The sequence below is a fragment of the Cupressus sempervirens genome, chromosome 9 (genome assembly GCF_028749045.1).
Source record: "Cupressus sempervirens isolate cs-2001-9-10 chromosome 9, ASM2874904v1, whole genome shotgun sequence".
Lineage (NCBI taxonomy): Eukaryota > Viridiplantae > Streptophyta > Pinopsida > Cupressales > Cupressaceae > Cupressus > Cupressus sempervirens.
Window position 1 is genome coordinate 544250201 of NC_143126.1, and position 7058 is coordinate 544257258.

General features: G+C 35.0%; 1 pseudogene; it reads right to left on the bottom strand.

The window, feature by feature from the left end:
* Positions 1-951: 951 nt before the first annotated feature.
* Positions 952-5381, bottom strand: LOC149539790 (pyruvate decarboxylase 1-like; annotated as a pseudogene).
* Between the last annotated feature and the right edge of the window lie 1677 nt (positions 5382-7058).

Here is a 7058-nt window from a genome sequence, read left to right on the forward strand (position 1 = left end):
CACAAAAGGCACTCGTAGTTCAGCCGCATCAATAAAGTTAAAGTACTTCAATTGCACGGTGAGGGCAAGAGACTGTCAATATCGATTGTGGAGTTGCAGATAGGTAAGCGATAAACATAAAAAGGTAGTACAAGATTTTAATAGCAATTGTGTTTATTTTATTATTTTACTGGATGAAAAATTTAGTGCTAATGTGTGTCATTTGTCTTGTTAGGTGTGTTGATATTTGATTCAGTTTAGTTTGGATCACTTTTCAGTTCATTATTCTTGCATATAGTTATTGCATTTTTTTGCAACTAGAAAGAAAGATTTAGTAAATTAACTGAACCTTTCATAAAATGATGAATTACATGGATCCTTTAGAAACTCAATAATTGCAATTAAATAGCTGAAACTTGGACATCATGTATCATTCAGGGATTGCAAATGGATTTAGAAATTATTCTAAAATATTGTGTTTGTAGAAAAACACAAGAAAAGATGTGTAGTCAATAACTCAATAAAACTGATTTAAGTGCAAGTACTATGCAACCATTGAGAAATCCAAGTATGCTTAAGGGTTGAGGGTAGTAGGGAGGAATTATGTACATAGTTAATAGTAGTGCAACATAGACTGGTTATGAGGGGCACTATGTTATACAAAGTTCTACGTTACGTGCACTTTGTGGAATAAGAAATGACAAAGAATTAGGGCATCATTTAAGTATTCTAGGTGGTACTGAAAAATTGCTAAAATTGTTTCCACATGGTCTGGAGAGAGAAAGAAATTCCACATCCTTCAATCTAACCTTAGTTCTCTTTTGAAACTCTGAGTGGATTTGTGTGTTAAAGCTTTGCTAGCATTGATTGTAATAGCATGAATGGATATTCAAAGACTATTGCAATGAAGGAAGTATGCTAGTAGAGATACAAATGGTTTTGGGGAATATCAATGAAGATGGAATACAAGCCTTATGATCCTCTCAAGGTGATGGGATTGGGCCTTAAACTCATCCTGTACAATGCTTGAGCATATCCTAGTGTAGCTCCAACAGACCAACCAATTGATCCATACTGCATCTGAAACTCATACCTACAAAATCAACATTATAATGAATCATTCAACATTGACACAAGCCTTAAGAAAAATAATGTCACAAATTACTGATTCTTCAAACTAAACCTGATAACCAATTCCAAATAGGGGCATAAATAATTGCAATAAATTGTAGGAACTATTTCAGCGCAAATTTGTGACTTACAGGTAACAAGCTAGTCAGTTAGACAAATCATGTATTATAATTTTATGAACTTTGTTGTTCAAATTTTTTTTGTTCAATAGTTTCTTGGTTAGATCAACATTTTAAATCATACACTATGATCCATCATCAAAATAAATGAGTTAGAAATTTAATTATATAAACTTTTGCAAGAGATTTTGCATTACCTGCATTTCTCTGGGAGTTTAAGCTTGTGGAAGTTGAACCAAGAGTCACCAGTTTCTGCAATGACAACTGTCTCATTTGATAGCATGGCCTACAAATAAGAAGTGTTTACTCATTAATCTATAGGAACAATAACAAAACCAAGGATTGAAGTACCGACCGAACCATAAGTCATTTTATGATATGTAGTGATTCTCAATAATTTTACCTGGATGTGTTTGAATAACAATTTGACTCTAAGAGCCTCATTTGGAGCACCTTTCAAGGGAACACTGTGAGGCACAAATATATGCTAATAATTATCGAAGGCCATTGTATTGTGCTTCAACTTCTTTGCGATGGCTTCTAAGAAGTCTTTCATTAATATACACCCAAAAGTAGGTCCATTTGTGATAGTTACCAGATTAGGCTGCACAATTATAGCTTTCTCCTTCTTCAAGAGTAATGAATATCCCATTGAGCTATATTCATTAAAAATGGGCCCTACAAATAAGTAAGCATCTACAGACTCAATTATTTCAGCACAGAATGCAGTATTGACTACACCCCAGTAAGTTCTTATGAAATGTGGAAGAGTCTCTGAAACTTTACCCTTAGTCGATGGCATTGTGGCCACAACATAACTTGAAGCATTTTTCAATTCCATAAATGCATCTTTTGCCTTAACAACCCTTATCTTTGGACCCCTAACCAACACTTTCTTAACTGTTGCATTTAGGAACTCTATAGTTGTTTCCATAGCTACTTCCAAACTTCTTGGATTGCTTAGCCTATAGTTCATGCTAGCCAAAAAAACTATTAAAAAAACAAGTTACAAGTGGCTTCAAATGCAATGAGCAATGCAAAAGTTTCATGACATACAAACCTTTCTTTTGATTTAATTAATGGATTTTGTGACCCACCAAGACCTTTCAAACGTTGGAAAACTATAAGAACATGTCATGGTGAAACAAAACAAAAAGCACACTTCTAAATTCATTTTGCAAAGGGTACACACACATTAAGAAACAATGAAAAGGAAATAAAGTTTACACATTGACCCAATGTCTTGAATGATAATTTAAACCTTACTACTGTCAAACAAAGTATTGGTAATAGTGTGTGTGGTGAACCTTGCATGCTAAAAGATATACACTAGATCAACTAAGGAAGAGTTGAATATAGTATAATGAGAAAACTAATCTGACAACATTTAAAATAATATGAATGAAAAAACCCTCAAATGTGTTTCATTGATTCTACAAATGAAAATGCTGATCAACCAAACCAAAGTAAACCTACAAACATTAAGATCTTGAAAATACAAAAAAGACAGGAGGCCAAAGACTAAAAAATCTTGATCACCCCTCAAAAGAAAATTTTTAGTCGAAAACAAGAGACCGAGATCCACAACATGAACAACTCACACATTTAATACTTAGACATGTAGGACATTGTACAAGTACAAAAATTAAAACTAATTCCAAACTAATCAAATTTCCACAGTCTATTTGAATATTACGTATGGCTTTTCGATTTTGATTGTGTATGTATTTTATATTTTTTAATATCAATGGTTTAGATCATACTATGATCCATTGTCTGAGCATACAAAATATGTAATATGAGAAAAAACTTGCAATCTGCAACTACAAAAATACATTTTACATATTTTTATGTTCTTAGATTCTGATGATGGATCAAAGAGTGAGATTCTAAATAATGATGCTAAAAAAAGTAGAATCAAAACAAAAAGTCCATGTAGAAGAAACTAATTTACCTAAAAGGAAGAAAAAAGCCCACTTGGGAGTGAGACATAATGGAATAGGCTCATCATAGAATGTATGGTGTGGAATGCCAGGGAGATTATAGCTAATGCTGATATAAACTGGATTACTCTCAATAAGCACTACAGAAATGGCATGATCAGTACCTTCACAATTTTTCTCAGTAGTTTTGGGTCATTAAATTGGATAGAAAATTGATAGTAAAATGTGAAAGAGAACACACATAATGTCACATCAAAATAAGTTTGCATCCTACATATGGGTATGCATCAAAACTGAATTTTTACCTCCTCAATCTATCTGTATCAATAAAGAAATAAGACGCTTTTGTAATACAAAATTCTTGAACCCTATTCGACTGTAATCTTTCAAACCTGCAAAATAAAACAAAAGCCATAAGAACTAAAATAAATGGATTTATTTCTAACAAACAATCACATATGCTTTGTATATACCTTAGGACATGATACAAGTTGTTTCACAAGCAACACTAAACATTCTAATTTTTTTCTCGTTTACTACAGTGATGATAAACTATATGCAAAGTAGAAATAGTGTAGCATAATATATGATTAGTGTAGACACCTAAATTTGATTACACTATTTTAGTAATCCTAATTTAGCCATCTCTAAAGGCATCATTAATTAAATTCTTATTTAATTAATCCTTTGCCATCCCTAGTTGATTAATTTAATTAATCATCTATAGTCCTAATTGATAAATCAAATAATCTATTATTTATCAATTAAATCCTTTTCTCCTATCTAATTCCAAAAATCCCCATTTATTAAATAAATCTATTTGATAAATGAAATCCTCAAATTCAAAAACCCTATCCTATCTCTAATCCTCCATTTAGCCTAATCCACCCCATCCACCCATACTAACCAAGCTTAGCCACTAACTCACCCACCCTCATTAATGCCATCCACTTGCACATCTCTAACATCCCTAATCTAATCCTAAACCCAAGCCTAATCCACCCCCTAATGTTGTCACATTCCTTAAACAAGTTTAAGACTTTCCTAATCCAAACCAAAGTCTCCCCTCAAAAAACCCAACCACTAAGTCATGAGTGCTCTTACAAAACATAAAAGACTCTTACAAGCCCACTCATGACTCTTACACCCATCTTCCACACTCTTCCCTCTTCCACACTCATTCCTCTTACATCCCTCTTACATACTCAACCCCACTCATCATGCCTTTAACCAACCCTTTACCCTATCCTCTCACACTCATCCTCCTTGTGACAAGTGTCACCTTCCCATTGGTGCTAAACAAGCACAATCCATGTGCTCCCCTTTGAGTGCATCTTAGCCCTTCTTAAGCCTTCATCCATCCTTGCATCTAAGCCCTCCATCCCTCTACCCCTTAGCCTATAAATTGAATCCCATCCCAAGCCATTTCATCAACAATCTTTGAGCTAAAGTTACCATGCTATTTTGAGAACCAAAGCCATCAATCTTACCCTTATAATGCCAAATTGAGAGCTCACAAAGCTACCAATTTGCCATTACCCATCTCCATTGAAGCAGCTTTTGAGCATCTTGAGAATACATCCACAGCAAAAGGACACATCTACAGAATCAAGAAAGCATGGAGTGTTTTCTCTTGTGAGGTTTGCACTTCTTGTTTGCTTTCTTTGTCTAAGCATATATGTGAATTTAGTTTTTTGATTTGTGAATGTTTACTTTATTTGTTAATGTTCTTTGCATACTAAATCTTGTTCTACATTTTGGCACGCCCGGTGGGACCCCACTATGGGTCATTTAATCATCTATTTTCATCTATATGTCATTTTTTCTAACCATCTAATGTTTGTTGTTGTTTGAGTGTGTTGTGAGGGTGTTTTGCTTGTTTTTGTAGGTTAAAGAATGCACTTAGGAAGAAGAAATACCATCTAAAAAAAAAAAATTGCATTTTTCAACTTTTTTGACGCAGTTTTGGCGTCTGCAACCTGTTCTATCTACAAAAATCCGCGTCTGCGAAAATCGACGTCTGCGCAAATCGACGTCTGCAAAAATCTGTGTCTGCAAAAATTGACATCTGCGAAAATCCGCGTCTGCGAAAATCGTCATCTACGAAAATCCGCATCTGTGCAAATCGGTGTCTCTGCTTGTCACCTGTGTTTTGTGCTGCAAATTTGTTCTTTCGTCTTCGAATACTAGCGTCTTTGTATTTCAGCATCTCCGTATTGTGGCATCTTCGCTTGATAGACCAGTTTAAGCATTTTTACGCGTAGAAAAAACAACAAAAAAAGTTAAAAAATTTTTTCCCATAGTTAAGCTCTCATTTTTGAAGATTTTGGCTAACTAACTAAATTTCTTTTTTTTGTCTCATTGCAGGTTGGAGCACATATGGAACCACAAAAAATGAACTTGAATGCTTAACCATTTGTCTTTGAATGCATGTTGCTAAAAAATGAACTTGAATGGTTAAACACATTTTCCATTGAATGAATGTTGTTCAAAACACACTCTTGAATGCCATGGATTAAAATCAACTTTCCTTGGAATGCATGCTTAAAACAACAAATCCAATCTTGAATGCCAAGGATCAATTAACCATTGCAATATCAAACACTTCATTTGGAGCTTCTAAAATTGAACAAAACAAATCTCTTTTCCACATGCAATCTAGGTAAAGTTTGATTTTTGGACATTTAAGAAACTTTGTTAAGTTAAAATACAAATTTACAAAAATCAATTTGAGTAGTTCCTTGGACTCACCTCTTTTCTAATCACCCATCAAATATTAACTATTGGTTGCAATCTCAGCGCCATTTATGGGGATGGATCTACTTGAAAAAGGTGTTAAATGTTCCACAATCTAACTCACTCACTTGGTCTTTGAACGTTTGCTTTAACTTTATCAAAATTCTTAAATGACAAAAACTCTAGATTAAATCGATCACACTTCAAGTTTGGGCACTAAAATTGAACAACAACTGACGTGGAGAGCCTCCGGGCGCGTGCTTGAAATCGAATCTCACACACTTTTGTTTTGGGCTTAAAACAAACTCACACTCAATCTTGAATGCCTTAAAGAAAATTAATCGATACTTGACGTGGAGGGCCTCCGGGCGCGCGAGTTTGCTTTTGTTGACCCTAACTCTTCTTATTGTTTGCATTCTTCGATCGATTTACTTTTGTTGGTGCTTCAAGTTGGAATTGAACATTGTCTCTTAAACATGAGTGCTTGCAAAGTCTAGATTAGCACACATAAGAGTCAGTTGGTAAAAGAACAAGCGTGTTTTTTAGCCCAAGGTCATCCAAGTCTTCTCTCCCCTTGTCATCTTTTGAGGCCATCTTGGGTGCATAAGATTAGAATCCAAAACCTTGTTTCTTTTTAGGAGGCCTGCTTGGGGATTTCATCACCCCTTGGACGACCTCAACTCCAGCATTCTGGTGGAGTATAAGAATCGGGAGGTGAATCGAAAGACACCTCTCTTGGGATCAAGATTTTGTCATTCGAGCTAAGCCTCAAGGAACTTTATACCCTTGAGAAGTGAAAGAGGAGAAGTGCATTACCGCTCCTCTCGGTTGTGTGACATCCTTTTGGTCTCATCTACGGATTTGGGCCTCACGTACCTTGCGTATATCGAGGACTCCCTAGCTAAACCAATTGTCTGCCTTGTAGAAAACCATCTAGGATGTTAATGTGTTTGGAGTGACTGATCGAAACATTTGTAGAACATACACACTCCTTGGCGCAAGTATCACATTCTGAGAACCACAAACTTCTATCTGGGTGTTCCTATCTATTGCTTGTTTTTATTTTACTTGTTGAATGAATGTTTGCCAAACTTGGTCAATCCTAGTTTAGGGCACACTTAGCATAGTCACTGCCTATTTTGGAAGTTGA